Source organism: Musca domestica, unplaced genomic scaffold (assembly GCF_030504385.1).
Source record: "Musca domestica strain aabys unplaced genomic scaffold, Musca_domestica.polishedcontigs.V.1.1 85, whole genome shotgun sequence".
Taxonomy (NCBI): domain Eukaryota; kingdom Metazoa; phylum Arthropoda; class Insecta; order Diptera; family Muscidae; genus Musca; species Musca domestica.
In genome coordinates this window covers 2,431,821-2,453,253 of record NW_026712418.1, presented here as the reverse complement: position 1 = coordinate 2,453,253, position 21,433 = coordinate 2,431,821, and the positions used below count along the sequence as shown (strand labels likewise).

At 36.1% G+C, this 21,433-nt stretch overlaps 1 protein-coding gene across 2 annotated transcripts in view; it reads left to right on the top strand.

Annotated features, from left to right (window-relative positions):
* Positions 1–822: 822 nt before the first annotated feature.
* LOC101890263 (sodium- and chloride-dependent glycine transporter 1) overlaps positions 823–21,433 on the top strand; it is a 53,888-nt gene continuing 33,277 nt past the window's right edge. The window contains exon 1 of one of the 2 annotated variants that reach the window (XM_059131331.1): positions 823–1,291. The gene's annotated coding sequence lies outside the window, so the exon portion shown is untranslated. Of the gene's footprint in view, positions 1,296–21,433 lie in introns of both variants that reach the window. The other variant, XM_059131330.1, reaches the window with a different exon arrangement.

Sequence of the window (21,433 nt, the reverse complement as noted above, 5' to 3'; positions counted from 1 at the left end):
TGTAACAACAATATTTGGGGAAATATATCAAATGCAGCTCAGAAATAACTTTGCTAAATTTTATTGAGATCGGTTCAGATTTGGATATAGCTCCCATATATAACTTCGTCCGATTTACCATTTATTGTGCACCAAACGTCTAATATTTGTCCAAATGGGATGGAATTTGGCACATACGACCGAATTTAGTCTAGAAGGTAGTATGCCAAATTTGGTGAAGATCGGTTCAGATATAGTTATAGCTCCCATATATATTTTTCATCCGATTTATTGTATTTGTTACCCACAGCCGTAATATGCACTCCGTAACAACGATATTCAGGGAAATATATCAAATACAGCTCAGAAATATCTTTGTCAAATTTTATCGGGATCGGTTCCGATTTGGATATAGCTCCCATATATATTTTTATCCGATTTCAAATTAATTGTGCACCAAATGGGCAATACAAGTCCGAATTCAAAAAATACAAATGCTTCGGCATATTTAGTCCTTTGAACTTTAAATTATAATTATAATCATAGCGTGTATGATTGAATTCTCCCATAAAAACTTTTAATTATTATGTGGAGCTCAACTAAATTAGCAAAGTGGTGTAGGGTATCATAAAATCGGCCCCGCCCGACTTTAGGACTTTCTTTACTGGTTAAAGTGTGTAAATTCCAATCTTGTAATTCCAATCTTTGCTTCTTCCTATTTTTTACAGGTGTGGTCACCCCAAAATCTCTGTACAATCGACGTAATGCATATTTGGATAAACTATGACGACCTGTTGTCGTGATATGGGGATGTGTTCGGATATGTATGCGCGCACACCCAACCAACCAGCCAAGCAAACAAACAGACGTGAGTATCACTGGCTTTGTTAGTCACTCTGGCCAAGTAAATACTCATCCAATCAGGCAGCAAACAAACATTAAGCTTAACAAACGAAGATATCACGGAGCACCCCGACCGACAAAGAAAGAAGAAGAAGAAGAAATGAGAAAAAGTTCAACAACGGGAGAAAAATAATAATAACAACAAAGCGCCAATCAGTTTACGGTTTGTTGTTGTTGATGTTGTCGTCGTTGCTGCAGCTGATGTTATTGTGGTGCTTCTATTGAAGCTTACGCTGCTGTTGTTATTGTTTTTTTGCATTCGATGCAATAAAGACGTGCAACAAGTGAATTCTTTTCATTTTCAAACGTCAGGGAATAGTCGCCGAGAACGACGCGTTGCGAACGCCCGTAAATATATAGAAAAGAAAATTCGAGCGAGCGAACGAACGAACGGATTGTAAGGCAGTGAGTGAGTGAGTGTGGGAGGGAGGGTAAGGAGAAGTGATGCATTGGTATATTTGTTATTTGGGGGGTAAGAAATCTACCGGCAACACTGGCCTGGCCAACACTTTGCCAATGCCAATCCAAGAAAGGAAATTATCAATTACGGACTAAAGAAGTTATTCAATTACATACGAGTGGTGTATGTTCGAAAGTCTTTGAAAAGAAAGCCAAAGTGCAAAAGCCAAGAGGAGAAAACGAAATGGAAAAAGTGAAACAAAGTGATAAAGAAAGAATAACACCCAAGAATACACAAAAGTGCAATCAATCCCAGTGCAAAAGGAAATTGCATCAAAACGTATAATAAATCAATCAATTAATTGCCGTGTGATAAGAGACCCACAAACAGCTGACCGACCGCATACCACTGTCATAATTAATCTCTTGTCTGCTCCCATACAGGGCAGAGATAAGACACGGAACCGAGTGATAAGAAAAACGAAACTCAAAGCGAAATAGTTTGAAATGAAAATGAAATTTATCGCCCAATACTAGTACCACCCAACAAAAAGTCACCACCGACCGACCGACCAAACGCCCATCCGACCAACTGCAAGTGAAAACAAAAACAACGCGGCGTAAACAAACCGCAGATTATTCAATTTAATGTAGAGGTGACGCCTGCCCATACGAAACGCTTTCTTTGTTTTTAGTCCGTGCTATTTGTCGATTCTATTTAGTAACCGGTTCTGTTTACGGTCGAGGTGATAAGAATTACTTGCGAAATCTGTCAACAAAAGTGTTTGCATAAAAAACAAAAAAAAAGGAATTCATGTGTTGGTGATAATTGATGATTTTTATTAAAATTCAAATTTTTGAAAGAGAAAAATATTCAAGAACCGGAATTACCTACTTCGCCGGCCAGTATAAACAATAGCGCCAGCGGTATTAACAATAAAATGTGGTTTAAATAAAAGTCAGGTGCAGCGTCCATAATTCTCACCATAATTGAACAAGTGACAACAATTTCATAAGAAGCCAGCAAAGAAAGGGCCATAGACGGGGGAGGCCGACATTATGATAACCTACACCAATATGCCTATATAATAAAGCTACCCGCTACATAAAAACAAGTTAAACAAGTAAAAAAGTTCGGCCGGGCCAAACTTTTAATACCCTCCACCTTAGGGTAAAAGAAACATTAGAAGAAATGTGGCAAAAACCATTAAAATGCCGAATATCGGGAGGTACCGTTATATGGGGGCTACACCAAAACGTGAACCCATGCATGCAATGTTTTGCCACCGAAGCTGGAACCCATTATGACCAACAAATACCAATTTTCAGACAAATCCGTGAAAAAAAAAATGTGGCAATAATCATCAAATTACCGAATATCGAGAGGTACCGTTATATGGGGGCTATACCAAAACGTGGACCTATACATGCAATGTTTTGCCACACGTACAGGGACCCGTTATGACCTACAAATACCAATTTTCAAACAAATCCGTGAAAAAAGTGTGGCATAAATCATCAAAATACCGAATATCGGGAGGTACCGTTATATGGGGACTATACCAGAACGTGGACCGATATATCTAATTTTCAATACCAACCATCCTAGACACAATACAAATAGCTCTGCTAAATTGTAATGCTCTATGTCAAATAATGTGACCTGTAACGTGATTTCAAAAGACATACAGGCGGACAGACAGACGGACATCGTTAAATCGTCTTAGAGTTTTATGCTGATTATGAATATATATACATTATGGGGTCTACGACAAATATTTAGGGATGTTACAAACGGAATGACAAAGTTAATATTCCCTCCTTTCCGAGGTGGAGGGTATAATAAACATTTACATTGGGAATTTCTGTAAAGTAACCGTTTAGAGGTGTTTGTATTTAAAAGTCGAATAGAACTATAGCTATATCTGAATAGCTTAATTCCAAACTGACTGACTGAGAATCAAAGCTAGACGAAACGGCTGCAGCTAGAATCTTGAAATTTGAGACGAGGGTCAGTCTTGGCGCGTAGGTATGTGATGAGGCAAGGTCTTTGGAAATTCACAGCAAAATGGTACGAAATGTACAAAAATGTACTAAAAGTTGAATACTCTGTATTGAGAAATGTGAATTGAGAATCACAGATCGATTGCGGGATGTACCAAAGTGCAGATGTTCCAAAGGATTTTTGGAAATTCGAACTTTAAGGTAACAAAAACTTCTAAACTCGTACCATTTGGTACTAAGTGTATGGATAGAGCCAAAAACTTGAAGTTTGGTAGGAGAATCAATGTTGGAAAGTAAGTTTGATATAGAAATGGGTACCATAATTGTACGAAAAGTTCGAAATAGTACTACATTTGGTATTGGGTGAAGGGATAGAGCTGAAACGGTGAAATTTTATATTGCGATAGCTGTTGGTCTGTAGGATTGTGATATGAAACTGTTTTGCAAATGAGTACGTAAGTTATACGAAAAGTACTAAATGTTGTTAAATTTGATATTGAATGAATGTGTAGAGCCTGAATGCCGAAATTTGATACTGAGATTCCTTTTGGTATCTGGTGATGGGCTTACAAATGGTTCGAAAAGTACTAAATGGAACTAATTTTGTCTAGGATGTAAATAGTTTTGGATATAAATGTTGCAAAATTGGTATCGGGTAATCGTGAAATTTTATGTTGTGCTAAGTTTTGGAATCTAGGATTGAGCTATGGAAGTGCTTTAGAAATGTGTACTTTAATTGTACGAAAAGTACTAAATTTTGTCTTTGTTGAACAGATATAACTGGAATTCTGAAATTTGATATGGATGTCACTGTTTCTAGGGTTTCAATTTTTCAAAGATAGATACCCAAATTCAAACGCACCTAACATTAACAAGTAATAAAGCACCTACGTTCGGTCTTGAAAACGCCGGAACGTCGGAAATTTTCAAAAAAAAAAAATCCATCAAAAATGTACCGCTTAAATAAAAACCATTATATGGAACACTTCTAGTGGACAGTGTCGCTAAAATCATAAAAATACCGAATATCAGGTGGTATTGTTATATGGTGGCTATATGAAGATGTGGACCTGCATTCTCAATTTTTTGTCATAATCTGTAGTACCCATTAGGAACGAAATTTGAAACGAGTCCGGTCTATAATGTCCCTAATAACATAAAAATACCGAATTTTGGGAGCTACCGTTTTAGAGGGGCTGTACGAAGACTTGGGCCTGCGTAAGTAATTTCTATACCGTCCAACATAATTTGGAAGGTATATTGGGTTTGTAATTACGTTTGTAATACCTGGAAATATACATTTTAGACCCCACAAAGTATATATTTTGTTGATCAGCATAAAATTCTATATCGATTTAGCGATCTCCGTCCGTATGTGGAAATAACTTTAGCTTCCGAACGAATTGAACTGATGAGGGTTGGTGGCTCTTCCCGAAACCTAGGTATTCCCTGCCCCCTGGTAAACATTACCATCGTTCTCCACTAATAAACAAACCTTGTTTTTATAAAAACAACAATAAAGGGATTAAGCCTGACCATTTTGCAACAAAAAAATACTATGGTATCCAGAACAAACAGGCCAACACAGTTATATTTTAGAATAAGTTTAGATTTGTTCGAATTGGTCACCTTTGGCACGAATTATGGCTTTCAAATGACCAATCAAACCGTCACAAGCTGCCCGAATGTTGCTCTGTGGTATTTTGGTCCATTCCCGACGAAGCGCTTACTTGAGGAAATTGCTTTTGTTCGCTTGTAATCAATATAATGAGCTGTCATTGGAAGCTGTCGGACGAGTGGCTTAGAAATGACAGCAGTCTGAAGTTAGCTGCAGTTTTTTCATCTCACCCTATATATATGAGCTATAGATATAGCTATAGCCGGTTGTCACTAAATTTGACATACTTGTTTCTAGACTCAATTCGGTCATTTTCCTGCACAATAAAAGGCAAATCGGAGGATATATGGGAGCCATATCTAAAGCTGAGCCGATCTCGATAAAATTTAGCAAAGTAATATCTTAGCTGTATTTGATATATTTCCCCAAATATTGTTGTTACAGAGTTGTTGTATTGTTACGGCTGCGGGGGACAAAAATCGATTTCGATCAAATTTGGCATACTTATTTCCAGGCCTAATTTGGTCGTATGTGCGAAATTCTATACTATTTGGGCAGATATTACACGATTGGTGCACAATAAAAGGCAATTCGGTTCGGCTAATAAATTTTATTTTCACATCAGATCTCTGGCTGGGAAAATATGTATTGTTATAACAAATTTAAGTATTGAACATCGTGGGAGAGGTAGGCCTTAACACCAGATCTTGTGTTATTAAAAATATTGGGATGTGTGAAATTTGAAGATAATCTGATGCTTATATCGAATTATATGAGATATAAGATGATTTTATAAGAGATATAATGGATCAAACATTGTAGTAGAGGTACCAGACGGAGTCATTCGACATATTTCATCTTTACACTTGATCTTGTGTTGATTGAAATATCGGGATTAGCCGAGTTTAAAACAAGTAAACAAGTAACTAATTTCGGCCGGGTTGAATATATCATTTGCAATATACCCTCCATCATTTGTAAAGAACTTGAACATTTTCAAAAAATTCTGAAAAATATCGTTTAAATGATGACCTTTATCATCAAAATACCGAATATCAGGAGGTACCGTAATTTTAAGATTCTGCCTCCCAGAATTTCAAGTGGTACTAAATTTAGTACTTTTTAGTACATGTTTCCAAAACCACCTTCAAATTTCAGCTCAATATACTAACAGTGACCCCAATAGCAACATTTCAATATTCCAGCACCATCCGTTCACCCAAACCTAAATTAAGTACCACCTCCATAAATCACCCCTATTTCCTGAATTAAATTCTTAGACAAAATGTAAAAATTTTAGCTGTAATCGTTCACATAATACCGAAGGGTACATATGTTTAGTCTAAAAGTACTAATGTTCTATAATACACTTATAGTTCGAATTTCCAAAAAAAAACTCCTATGGCCCATCAACGACCATCATTCCAATACAGTACCTTTTAGTACATTTAGTATACTTACAGTTTGAAGAAGTTATAAGCTTTGAGCTATAACAAGGAAATCTTACTCGGTTTACGTCCCAGTGCCTTTTCAACAAAATTTGTGGAACAAATAAAGGTCATTGTGTAGGGGTGGGAAATTCCCAGCCCCGGTGATGACAGAAAATGCAAATCGTACGCCTATTTTAACCCATTGTAAATTAATATCAAACTTAATATACCCTATATACCATCATAGTGTCTCCAATTCTTTGTATGCAAATGAAAAAAAAAATGACAAACCATCAACTCCAGCACCAGCATCCTTAACCTCAGCGGAATGAAAATGATCGATTTATTAGTCACAAATTTAATTTTCTTCATTTCTTTTGTCGTCGACAACATATTTTTGTGGCGCCGGATTATTTGTTATTGTTGGTTTTGCTGTTGGCATCGTGATAGTATCGAACATTTTTTTTTTTTCTATTCTTTATTTGTGTACTTTGAGTTCATTTACAGAGCAATCAATTGCATTGTTTGTTAGCTATTCGCTTTGTTATTGTTGTTGTTGTTGACTTATTGACTGTTAAACTTTAAGTCAACCACCAGATTGTAATAGCCATTGTCGCTGCTGCTGCTGCTTCGGACGTTGTCGTTGTCATTGTCTAGCAGCAGACCCAGTCGGAGACACCATGCTGCATGCACACTTGGTAAACGACCATTGCCGAGCGACAGCAACGAATGCCGTCTGCAGCGTCAGCATTACAAGCAACCGCCAACGCCTACACCTTGTTTTTGGTCATTGTTTTCTTTTGTCACAAAAAAAACGACACGGCAATAAATTGCGGAGAGGTGAGGATGCAGGTGCAGACTAGATATTTGATTTTAGTTGACTATTTATATATGCACAATTGTCGCGATAAGTCGTCAGGTGTAGTTGCGCGACATTGTTAAGGAAAACGCCTCTCAATTAATTTGAAATAACACCCAAAAATGTTGCCGAATTTGTGAATTCAGAGGAAGTCTTTTTCATGTGATTCGATGATTCTAGTTGGAGGTCAATAACCTAGAGACGGAATAGAAAATTAGGTCAAATTTGTGAATTGTGCAGAAATTATTTTTTGTCATTTTGTCAGCACATATCTAGTGCTTGATTTAACGACTGTAGCGGTTGTAGCCTGTTATTTTTCCTGTATAAAATAAATTATGACCTCAGCCCCGTGGCAATGGAAGGTATAAATCAACTGATGCTCCAGAAATCTGCCTCATCTTAATAACGGTCTTTGGAAATTGACCTAGATATGTCCATCAGTAGTTCTATTCGGGGAGTACTCGAATTGGCACAAACGTTACCTAGCAATAACTTGGGAGCCATATGAGCCGAACAACCTAGTATGAGGTAATGTAAACAATATTTCCTCATTAAAAACTACAAAAATAAATAAATAAATAAATAAATAAATTTTCCTCCTTGCCAAGCTTCCGACTACAAAACCAAAGCTTATATGCTTAAGACTCCGCGTCGGTAAATAAAGAACAAAAAACAGTTAAAAAGTATCTGTCGGTTTAGCCGACATATGTATACCCTCAGACAATTTTCGATTCTTTAAATATATTTTGACTTGTGTTATGATTATTCAAATTGTTGACCCTCTATGGAGTAGGTTCCAAAGGTATGGGCCAATATCGTCCATTTCGTATCGGTCCTAAATAAATATGATATAAAAATTGCCACGTGTCAGGTTTGGACTATATTGGTTACTTCCTTCACTTCGTATGACATATGTAATAATTTCTAGATGATATTGAAACGTGTGTGAGGTACCAGATACCAAAGTATCCCATTTCCATACTTCATTCAAAACCAGTAAGGAAAAGTCAAAAGTCCGGCGGGGCCGACTACGTGACACCCCTTATTTGAAGTAGATCATACCACCTATCAACATTTGGCTTTAGAGCAGTTATAGTTTGGTTTCAGAGGCAACTAATATATGGAAGGCATATCCAATTCTGAATCGATTTTCACTAAATTTGACGGAGACATTTTTATCTTTTATACCAAATAACATGGTTATAGAGTGCATGATATCACTTCGAGAAGGATTATATTAAAAAATATATATCGGAGCTGAATCCCACAAAGTGGAAGCGTACGTCCCGAAATTCGCTCCATTTGGTCTGATATTAGCCATTATATGCACAGTAAACCTGAAATCGGGTTAAGGATATATATAGGAGCTATATCCAAATCTTAGCCGATCTCGATAAAATTTGAAAAATGTATTTCCGAGCTTTATAAGATATCAGAGACGATTTCCTCCATATTTGAATCTAAACTGAATTCGGTCGGATGTATCAAAATGCAGGACTTTTGGACAGATATTGACTATTTGGTGCACAATTAAACCGAAATCGGTTGAAGATATATATGGGAGCTATATCCAAATCTGAACTGACCTTGGTAAAATTTGGCAGAGGCATTTCCGAGCTCTATAAAATATCTGGTACCAAATATCATTGTTGTCGAATGCATATTACAAATGTGAGGGAATTAAACACCAAATCGGATGAAACATATATACGGGAAATATAACTATATTTGAATTGATTTTCTCCGAATTCTATGTACTTGCTTCTATGGATGTCCGAAATTCAGGTTATTTGGACCTACATTGATCATTTGAAGCACAATTAACCCAAAATCGGTTGAAGATATATATTGAAGCTATATCTAAATCTAATTTGATTATCACCAATTCCAATAGGTTTCGTCCTTGGGCCAAACGAATATTGTTTGCAAAATTTCATCTCAATCGGATAATAAATGCGACCTGCATTTTGTTCACAAGAATACATGGACGGACAGACGGACTGACATGCATAAATCGACTCAAAAAGTGATTCTATGAAGATCCTCAAATGTAACTATGGGTCTATCTCGCTTCCTGTTCCATCTTACCCTTACCACTATGTGGTGTAGGGTATAAATATTTGGATGTGTGAAATTTGAAGATAATCGGCATATGGCTAGAGAGGGTATATATCATTTGAAACGGCTAAAACGTGCCTCATCGAAATAGCGGTTTTACCCCCTAGGTCTCTTTGGACCAAATCCATTTTAGGACATTTGGAGTCGATCTAGCGATGTCCGTCCGTCCGTCCGTCTGTCTGTCTTGCTGGTTGATACGCACGAAAATTAAAGAAGGGAGTATCCGTTGTGCATCGATTTCGGAGATGGGCAATATCGGTCCACTCTTTCTGGTACCTTCCTCACAAAAGTTCGAAATTTCCAAAAAAAAAAAATATTTTACTTCACAGAAAGAGAAAATATGATCCAATTGTGCTCCAACTTTGCAAATCCTATTTTTTCGGTGCGAAAATGGACAATATCGATCCCCTCCATTAAGCACCTCCCCCAGAAAGGGTCAACATTTTGAATATTAATAAATCTTATAAAATGTCATGTAAGGGTCTAATTGTCTTCAAATTAGACACATCTCAATATTTTTATTAACCCAATGTTTGGTGTGTATATGGAATATGTCGGTCCATTCCTTCTTGTGCCTCCCCCACAAAGGGTTAAAATTTTTAATAACCAATCAAATCCGAAATAAGCACCTCTTTATATTTCACACATCCCATTATTTCTACTAGCACAAGATTTTGTATGAAGATGGATAATATCGGTCCACTCCTTCAGATACCTCTTCCACAAGGGTCAAAATTCTGAGTATCCATGAAGCTCATAAACTCGAAATTAACGTCCGATTCCATTCAGACTTGGAACATCTCAATATTTCCATGAACACAAGATCTGTTATAAAGATGTTAGAAATTGGATCATTCTTTCTAGTACCTCCCCCATATAGGGGTCCATATTCTTTAATATAATCCTTCGCGAAGTTATATCATGCACGCTATAGCAATTTTATTTGGTATAAAAGATTTAAATGTCTCCGCTAAAATTTAGTGAAAATCGATTCAGAATTGGATATGCCTCCTATATATGAGTTCTCTTTAAAACCAAATTATAACTGCTCTAAAGCCAAATGTTGATAGGTGGTATGATCTACTTCAAATGAATTCTTTTGTTACGGGAGATCTACTAAATATTCATAGTGGTGTAGGGTATCATATAGTCCATCACGCTCCACTTTTGGCTTTTCCTTGCTGCTATATATTAAAATCTATTTTTATGCCCTACGCCACAAGTTGGTCAGGGTATTATGTCTTTGTGCATTTGTTTGTAACAGGCAAAAGGAAACGAGATAGACCCATAGTTCCTTTTGATGATCTGCATGATGATCACATTCTGAGTCAATTTATGCATGTCCGTCCGTCTGTCTGTCCGTCTGTCCATGTATTTTTGCAGGCAAGTACAGGTCGCATTTATTGCCCGATTCAGATGAAATTCTGCACAAATAATTTGTTTGACCCAAGGACGAACCCTATTGAAAATTAAGATAATCGGTAAAAATTTAGGTATAGCTGCCATATATATATTTTCTTCCAATTGGCCTTATATTGTGCACCAAACTTTTTAATATAGGCCTAAATAGAATAGAAATTTCCACGTACGGCAAGATTGGACCTGAAAATAAGTATGCCAAATTTGATCGAAATAGGTTCAAATATAGATATAGCTCCCCATATATATGAATTGTTCATCCGATTTGTTATTTTTGTCCTCCGCTGCCGTTATATGCACTCTGTAACAACGATATTTGTGGAAATATATCAAATATAACTCAGAAATACTCTTGCTAAATTTTATCGAGATCGGTTATTATTTGGATATGGCTCTCTAATATATATCTTCGTCCGATTTGCCCATTATTGGGCACCAAATGGAATAGAATTTGGTACTTACGACCAAATTGAGTCTAGAAACCAGTATGTCAAATTTGGTGGAAATCGGTTCAGATACAACTATAGCTCCCATACATATTGTTCATTCGATTTGTTGAATTTGCCCTGCATAGCCGTAATATGGAGTCCGTAGTAACGATATTCGGGGAAATATATCATATACAGCTCAGAAATACCTTTGCCAAATTTTCCGATTTCATCTTATCCGATTTCAAGTTAATTGTGCACCAAATAATACATGCCCGAATAGAAAAGGCGCAAATGCCTCGACAAATTTAGTAAAAATCGATTCAGGGGAGGATATTCCTCCTCCCATATATTAGTTCCTTTGGACTTTTAATTATTACTAAAATCATAGTTGGTATGATTACAACTTCCCCATTAAAACTTTTATTTGTTATGTGAAGCTCTACTAAATATGCAAAGTGGTGTAGGGTATCATAAAGTGGGCCCCGACCGACTTTAACACTTTCTTTACTGGTTTTCTCATATATCTTTGGGTGACAGCTCTAGACCAATTCATTGATTCAAAACCACACCATCATAATTTATTGTCTTCCACCTTTTCGTCGGAAATAACGCAAACACATACGTATGCACTCGTATATACATTCACCCACAAAAGTGCAATGTGGTCAATGACGTTCTGGTTAGCCATATTTTCATCTTTTCATGGCAAAATTGAAAATGTCTCACCACCACCACCACTCTCCCAATTAACACCTCACACCCCAATGTTGTTAACAAAACCTCGTACGCTGACGTCTCAGCTGAAAATTTATTCAAAGTAATTTGCTTTCATTTTTTGTTTTTGTCGTCTTGGCGATATGGCGACACATTTATCGGCTGTATTGCATTGAAAAATATTGCAAAAAAAAATAACAAAACAAACGAAAATATCTCAAATAATATTATTTTTTGATATTATTTTTAATGTTCGGGGTGAAAATTCTTGAGAGTTCAATTCAGTTGACAAATAAAAAACACAACAATCATCCTTCAAAATGATAAAATATATTTTTATTTTTTTTTTATTTGTGAAACATAAAAGGCGCCTTTGTTCCAAATGCGGATGCAATAGATTACACACACACACATACACCCGAATGCACGCACTGTCACCCCTGTCTGACTGACATTGAAATCTTCAGATTAAAGTGCTATGAAAACACGTCCAGTGGGGTCTGATAGATTTATCGCAAATTAAATGACGACATGAGTAAGGCCATATCTCTGATGAAATTAATTAATTTGTTTTCAAAACACTTGAACTGCTACTGTTCTCGATGATCGATGTGTCGGCTACTGTCTGTGGAATTATGTACAGCTAACAGCACTGTACAACAGCCACACTGGAGATTTTGTGGTGGAGGTCATAGTTTTTGGTTAGTAGATCAGAACTCCAAAACAGTTTCAAAGGCAAGACTTTTAGGGCCCTGTAGCCTTAAGCTATATATTAAAACAAGTTAAAAAATATCGGTCGGTTTTGTGTATGTATACCTCAACAATTCGATTACTTAAACATATTGTTTAAATTGTTTACCCTCTATGGGGTAGGTTTCGAAGGAATGGACCAATATTGTCCATTTCGTATCGGACCTAAATACATATGATAAACCTGTAAAGAAAGTCCTAAAGTCGGGCGGGCCGACTTTATGATACCCTACACAACTTTGCTAATTTAATAGAGCTTCACATAACAATTAAAAATTTTTATGGGAGAATTCAATCATACACGCCATGATTATAAGTATAATTTAAAGTTCAAAGGACTAAATATGCCGAATCATTTGTATCTTTTAAATTCGGACTTGTATTGCCCATTTGGTGAGAAATTAATTTGAAATCGGATAAAAATATATATGGGAACTATATCCAAATCTGAACCGATCTCGATAAAATTTAGCAATGGTATTTCTGAGCTGCATTTGATATATTTCCCTGAATATCGTTGTTACGGAGTGCATATTACGGCTGTGGGTAACAAATACAATAAATCGGATGAACAATTTATATGGGAGCTATAACCATATCTGAACCGATCTTCACCAAATTTGGCATACTACCTTCTAGACTAAATTCGGTCGTATGTGCCAAATTCCATCCCATTTGGAAAAATATTATACGTTTGGTGCACAATAAATGGTAAATCGGACGAAGTTATATATGGGAGCTATATCCAAATCTGAACCGATCTCGATAAAATTTAGCAATGGTATTTCTGAGCTGCATTTGATATATTTCCCCAAATATTGTTGTTACAGAGTGCATATTACGGCTGCGGAGGACAAAAATAACAAATCGGATGAACAATATATATGGGAGCTATAGCTATATCTGAACCGATCTCGATAAAATTTGGCATACTTATTTCCAGGCCTAATTTGGTAGCAAATGACATTCCATACGTTTCGGGCTGATATTACACGTTTGGGCCAAACAAATGATTTGTGCAAAAATTCATCGGGATTGGGTAATAAATGCGAACTGTACTTTGTTTACAAAAATACACGGACAGACGGACCGACGGACATGCATAAATCGACTCAGAATGTGATTCTATGCAGATCATCAAAAGGAACTATGGGTCTTTCTCGCTTCTTTCACCATGTTACAAACAAATTCACAAAGACATAATACCCTGACCACCTTGTGGTGTAGGTATAAAAATATCAGTCGTTTTTGCCGACAGATGTATACCTCAGCCATTCAATTACTTAAACATATTTTGACTTCTGCTATTATTATTCAAATTGTTAACCCTCTATGGAGTAGGTTCCGAAGGAATGGACCAATATTGTATATTTTGTATCGGACCTAACTAAATATGATAAAAAATATTGCGGCATGCCTGGATTTTACTATTTTACTTCCTTCATTTTATGTGAGATATGTGATAACTTTTAGAAAAAGTGCATGAGGTACCAGATATAGTCGATCGAAGTATTCCATTTTCATACTTTATCTAATACAGATAAAAATATTTTTAAGGGCAAAATTACAAAAGAAAAATCGAACATTGATATCCGATATATCCCATCTTCTAAATTGTACTAAATTTTGTAATGCGGGACATTATAGAGCATAAATCCTGAAATTTTGATGCAAATGTCACTGTTGGTATCTGAGGTTAAGATATGAAGATTGTTTTGAAAATACGTACTTTAAATTTACGAAAAGAATTAAATTCTACGAAATTTGATATTGCGTGAAGTGATAGAGCTGAAATCCTGAATTTTGATATAGATTTTTAAAATGGGTTCTATGAACGTATGAAAAGTGAAAAATGCCACAGAATGTGCTGTTGGGTGTTGTTTTAAAGATGGAAGGTGGTTTTGGACTTGCACAGTATAACAGTACAAAAAATATGAAAATAAATTTTGGATTATTTCATAGGATAGAGCTGGAATTCTGAAATTTGATATGCAGTCTACTGTTGGTACATAATTGAAAATTTTGAGAGAAAGAGGTGGATTTGGGAATACGTACTATGATTGTATGAAAAGTATTAAATAGTACCAAATTTGCTATTGAGCGAATGGTTAGAGCTTGAATGCTGGAATTTAAAATTGAGGTCATTGTTGGTTTTTAAGATTTGTATACCCTACAACACATAGTGGTAAGGGTATTATATCCTTGTGCATTTGTTTGTAATATGGAGAAGGAAGCGTGATAGACCCATAGATAATTTTGACGATCTTCACAGAATCACTTCCTGAGTCGATTTATGCATGTCAGTCGATCCGTCTGTTCACGCATATTTCATTATTCGATTGATATGGCATTTTCAAACAATACAGGATGAGATAAAAAAACTGCAACAAAGTCAAATGCCATAATTTTTACATTTTTTTATTGTTATTGAATGAAAGCAAAAAAATGTCGGAAATGGCATCAAATTTTAGAATAAGTTTAGATTTGTTCGAATTGGTCACCTTTGGTACGATTTATGGCCTTAAAAACGGCCAATGAAACCGTCACACGCTGCCCGAATGTTACTCTACGGTATTTTGGCCCATTCCCGGCGATGCGCTTGCTTGAGGCGATCGACACTTTGGTATTTTTTTGTGCCAACCTTGCTTTCGGTAACACTCCAGACACAATAGTCCAACGGATTTGTATCCGCAAATTTTGTTGGCCATTGTGCGATGAAAATGAAGCAAGGAACCTCATTTTGTAACCATTCTTGGGTTGTGCGTGCTGAGTGCGATGGTTCTGAGTCCTGTTGGAATGTCCAAGGTCTACGGCTAGAATATATTCGCGATAATAATCGGCATTTATTCTTATGCCACGGTCGATAAATACGAGCGGCGAGCGACCATCGGGTGCTATGGCAGCCCTCACCATCACCATGGCGGCGCTTGAATACGATCATTTTGTTTATTTGGTACCATCTGCATCAGACTCTGCTCGAATATACGTATGCCAAATTTTATCAAGATCGTTTTAGATTATGATATAGCTCCCATATGTATCATTATCCGATATCAAGTTTATTGTGAACCAAAGTGACGAATATCAGCCCAAATGGACTGCATTTTGGCAATTCCTAGTGAATTCATCCTTGAAAAATTTAAATGTAAATCGATTCAGATATAGCTATAGCTCCCATATATATGTTTCATCCGATTTGCGGTTTTAAGTCCCTCACATGCGTAATAGAAACTCCACAACAATGATATTTGTTACCGGACATCAGATACAGCTCGAAAATACCTCTGCCAAATTTTATCGAGATTTGTTCGGATTTTGATATGCCTTCGATATACATCTTCATCCGATTTTACGGTTATTGTCCACCATATATTTAATATCAGCCCAAATTGCATAGATTTTTTCATATTCAACCGAATTTTTGCATTTGGTGAACACGGTCCGATATATATATTGCTCCAATAATATTTTTTTAATATCATTCTTACCGAAGTCATATCAAGCACTATACAGCAATGTTATTTGGTCATAGAGATACAAAAGCCCCCAGCAAATTTGTTGAAGATCGATTCTGAATTGGATATAGTCCCCAAATTGTGAATACTCAAAGCTATGTTACCCATTCAAATAAGGTTCATCGTTGGTATGATCTACTTCACATAAATTCCCAATATAAACTTGTTTTGTTACGGTAGCTCTACTAGTGGTGTAGGGTATCATATAGTCGGCCCCACCCGACTTTGGACCTTTCCTTACTGGTTTTTACTTAACGATGAGTTTCTCTACTTTGAACTTTATTCCATGGCTGTAATAAATATTATTTTAATTGCGCTAATGCACTTAATACTCTCATAATACCTAAGCATATGCATAAATAAAACAAATGTTCTAATCTGGAATTTTTTGTTATGAATCCGAATACCATGCCCCTTCCCTTCACCGGCACACTAATTGAGCGCACATTATTACGCCATTAAGAACAAAGAGCTATTTTAAAATAGTCCCATAAAGAAGCCTCTAATGACTCATTAGAATTTTTATTTTTATGAATGCACTGAGATATGGAAAAAATCGATGATAAATAGACGACCCATTCTGAGCTGAAAAAACATTACACACAGGCGAACATACTTACTTGCGATACAAACATACATACACACATAAATGTGCACCCGCCGATGATGTGCGTTAGCCATGAATGATAAAGGCATTGTTTATAAACAATTGAAATCGCCGAACATGGCAAAACAAACCAAGAGAATTTTTTACTATTACCATACAGGGTTGTAAACGTGCGTTGCGGTGGCGGATACCACCCGCCAGACATTCGAAAATAAAACAAAGAAACTGTCGTATCATTGCTGCGAATAAAAAAAAACAAACCAAAACAGCTGTTTTTGTGGTTTGTTTTTATGAAACTATTGCAAAAATATATGAGCAGAGATGGTACGTCGTTGGTTGCCACGAATTTGTCGTACCTGTTTTTCGACAAAAACAGCAGGAAATTACGGAAATTATAAGAATTTATATGTGCATCGTTATTTGTACTTGTTAATATGATATCTATAGTCTGCAAGACTATGTTGTGAGGTTATTATAAGTTTGATTGGGACAAAATATTTGTAACTCCTCGAAATATTTGTCCTAGACTACCCATATGGTTATCGATCGATATGTCGTCAAGTTGCGGTGATCTACCTATGTACGTTTGTCCGTGTGTCAATGTTAATTTGTAAATATTCTACAGGTCGCAATCATGGTCCGATACTCAAAATCGCGGTAAGTTCCAGAATGAATGCCCATAATTTCGGGAAATTATCGCAAACCGTTAAGGCTATGAAATAGATAACAAATTATTTTTCCTAATTTGGCAATCGTCCTAGAGGTCACAATTATAAATCAGAAAGGAAAGATTTAAAGTCGGGCGGGGCCGATACCCTAGATCACTAGGCTTATTTAGCAGAGCTCTCATAACAAAAGAAGTTTATATTGGGAATTTATGCGAAGTAGATCATACCAACTATGAACCTTATTTAAATACGATTCATGGATCTCAACAAATTTGACAGAAGCCTGTGTACCTCTAGTACCAAATAACATTGTTGTATAGTGCATGCTATGACTTCGATAAGGATAAATTATTAGAGCAATAGATATATCGGCCCGTGATTCACCAAATGGTAAAATTCGGTTGAATATGAAGAGATTTATCCAATTTGGGTTCATATTACATATATGGTGAACAATAACCGTAAAATCGAATTAAGATGTATATCGAAGCTATATAAAAATCTGAACCGATCTCCAAAAAATTTGACAAAAATCATTTTTGTGGAGTGCATATTACGAATGTGAGGGACTTAAAACAACAGATCGGATGAAACATGTGTATGGAAACTATAGCTATATCTGTATCGATTTTTACCAAAATCTGAAGCGCCTGCTTTTAGTCTGAATTCCATTGGAAGTTCCAAAAATCAGTCCATTTCGGCTTATATTAGCCATTTGAGGCGCAATGGCCAAAATCAGCCCCAATTGACTGAACTTTTGCAATTACGAGTGAATTCATTCTAAGAACAACTACTTCAAATTAGGTATAAATTGGCTCAGATATACCTATAGCTCTCATATATATGTTTTATACGAATTGTGATGAAAATTCCTAAAATTGATACGCGATAAAGATATATATTGGATATATATCCTAATCTGAACCGATCTTTATAAAATTTGGCATACGTATTTTCAAGCAGTATCTGATGTCCTGTACCAAATATAATGGTATAAGGGTATTATGTCTTTGTACATTTTTTTGTAACATGGAGGAGGAACGGAGATAGACCCATAGTTACTTTTAAGGATCTGCATAGAATCACTTTCTGGGTCGATTTATGCATGTCAGTCCGTCCATGTATTATTGTGAATACTTATTATCTGATTGGTGGGAATCGGTGTAAATGTAGATATAGCTCCAATATATCTTCAACCGGTTTCGGATTAATTGTGCACCAAATGGCCAATATCAGTCCAAATGACTTGAATTTTGGCACTTCCGGCTGAATTCAGTCTAGAAGCAAGTACATCAACAATTTGGCGAAAATCGGTTCAGATATAGCTATAGCTCCAACATATAAGTTTCATCCGGTTTGGTGTATAAGTCCCTCACATTCGTAATATGCACCCCACAAGAATGATATTTGGTACAAGATATCAGATAAATCCCAGAAATACCTCTGTTAAATTTTATCGAGATCGGATCTGATTTGGATATAGCTTCCATATATATCTTTATAAGATATCAGGTTTATTGTGCACCAATTGACCAATATCACTACAAATGACCTGAATAACATATCCGCCCGAATTCAGTCGTAAGAGCAAGTACATTAAATTTGGTGAAAATCGGTTCAGATTTGGTGTATAAGTCCCTCACATTCGTACTATGCATTCGACAACAATGATATTTGGTACCAGATATCTTATGGAGCTCGGAAATAAATTTGCCAAATTTTATCGCGAACGGCTAAGATTTGGATATAGCTCTCATAGATATCCTTAATCCAATTTCAGGTTTATTGCGCAAATATAGCTCATATCAGCCCAAATGGAGTACATTTCGGGACGTACGTTTCCATTTTGTAGAACTTGGCTCCGATATACAGGGTGAGATAAAAAAACTGCAACAAAGTCAAACTCCATAATTTCGACCTTTTTTTAAAATGTTATTGAATTAAAGCAAGAAATGTCGGAAATAGCATCAAATTTTAGAATAAGTTTAGATTGGTTCGAATTGGTCACCTTTGGAATGAATTATGGCCTTCAAACGGCGTATGAAACCATCATACGCTGCCCGAATGTTGCTCTGCGGTATTTTTGCACATTCCCGGCGAAGCGCTTGCTTGAGGTGATCGACACTTTGGTATTTCTTAGTGCTAACCTTGCTTTCCAGAATACTACAGACACAATAGTCCAACGGATTGGTATTCAGAGATTTTGGTGACCATTGTGCGCTGGAAGTGAAGCAAGGAACCTCATTTTGTAACCATTCTTGGGTGTTTTCTCATCGGAGAAACCCAAATTCGGCAGTTCGCCACTTTCGTCCAAGCGAAGCAACTCTTTAGCTCTTTTGAGTCTATTTTCTTTATGTTGCGGTGTAAGTTCTTGCACTTTTTGGAATTTCAATGGCTTTACCTCGAGCTCATTTTTCTATTTTTCTTGAATGGAATATTGCGATATGTTGGCCACAGCGACGCAGGTTCCGATCAAGTCGCTTCATTACTTTTCAAACAATTTCTGCTGATGTTGATGTTTTCTTTCGTCCTCTTTCTTGACGTCGGACTACGCTACCAGTATCACGGTAACGAGCGATGGTACGGGACGCAAAAGATTTATTCACATTTAAATGTTGGAGTGCTCTAACGATAGCCAATTGTGGTTTTCCAGCCAAATATAACGAAATCATACTATCACGCTTGAATTCCATCACGAATAACTTTTTTTCTGGAAAATGCTCACCAAAATGCTTTTGTACGCTTGTAAACAATATAATGAGCTGTCACTGGAATAATTTTAACAGCTGTCGGATGATTGGCTTAGAAATGACAGTAGTCTGAATTTGGTTTCAGTTTTTTCATCTCACCCTGTATACACTATTTTAATATTAACCTTTTCGAAGTGCTATCATGCACTCTATAGCAATGTTATTTGGTATAAAATATTAAAATGTCTCCGTCAAATTTAGTCGAATCGATTCAGAATTGGATATGCCTCCCATATATCAGTTCCCCCTGAAACCAAACTGTAACTGCTCTAAAGCCAAATGTTGATCTACTTCAAATAAATTCTTTTGTTACGGGAGCTCTACTAAATAAGCATAGTGGTGTAGGGTATCATATAGTCGGCACCGTCCGGCTTTTCACTTTTCCCTACTGGTTTTTATTTTCCGTTGGAACTTGGAATTTCTCCACTTTTTCAATAAGTCAAAAACATTAAGTTCAACACACAGAAAATGAAGTACCTTCTTAGTTTAGTAGAGTATCTCGATAATACTTGGAACAAGAAAAAAATATATTAATAATAATTTTAGAATAATAGTTGCTAACCCACAATTACCTAAGCAGATTTGAATATCGTCGGTTATAAAGACAATTATAGCTTGAAATCACTTTCACTTCAAGAATAAATAAGTTATCGCCAAAATTTATCTAATCTCACATTCTGAAACTCACTAATCCCAAAATAAATCACAATAACCCCTAGATTTGTAATAAATTACATTTTCCACCGATTTCATTATCTTTGTTTATGGAATGTGTGAATTCAAATATTTCTCTATGTGCGACGCCAAATGTCTATCAAGCTTATCAAAAAAAAAAGTAAAGACAATAGATGCTCTCTAGATGAACTAATCAAGCGCAAAGATAATGCGTACGTTGTGTCAACAAAATAAATTATCTACGTAAGAGCAAGCGTACAGCGACAGTTCAGCCAGACAAAAGCATAAACAATGACTGCGTGAACAAAGTATAGTTTTTTTCTCAGTGCTTTGAACTCCGTGGCCTATAGCCGTAAATTGTCATCTGAAGGAACTGAAAAAAATTAAACAAATCTTATTCTCATATAGAGATACAGATTTCAATGACAATTGACAGAAGTGGGTAATATGTGGCACACATCTAATAAAGAAGATTCCAAATGTATTTGTTAATGCTTAAACAGTTATTAAGGCTTTGGGAGATTTTGTCGGTAGTCTGTAGAAAAACTGGACTTTTTTATATGAAAATACTACAGGTTCATTCCATCAGATGGA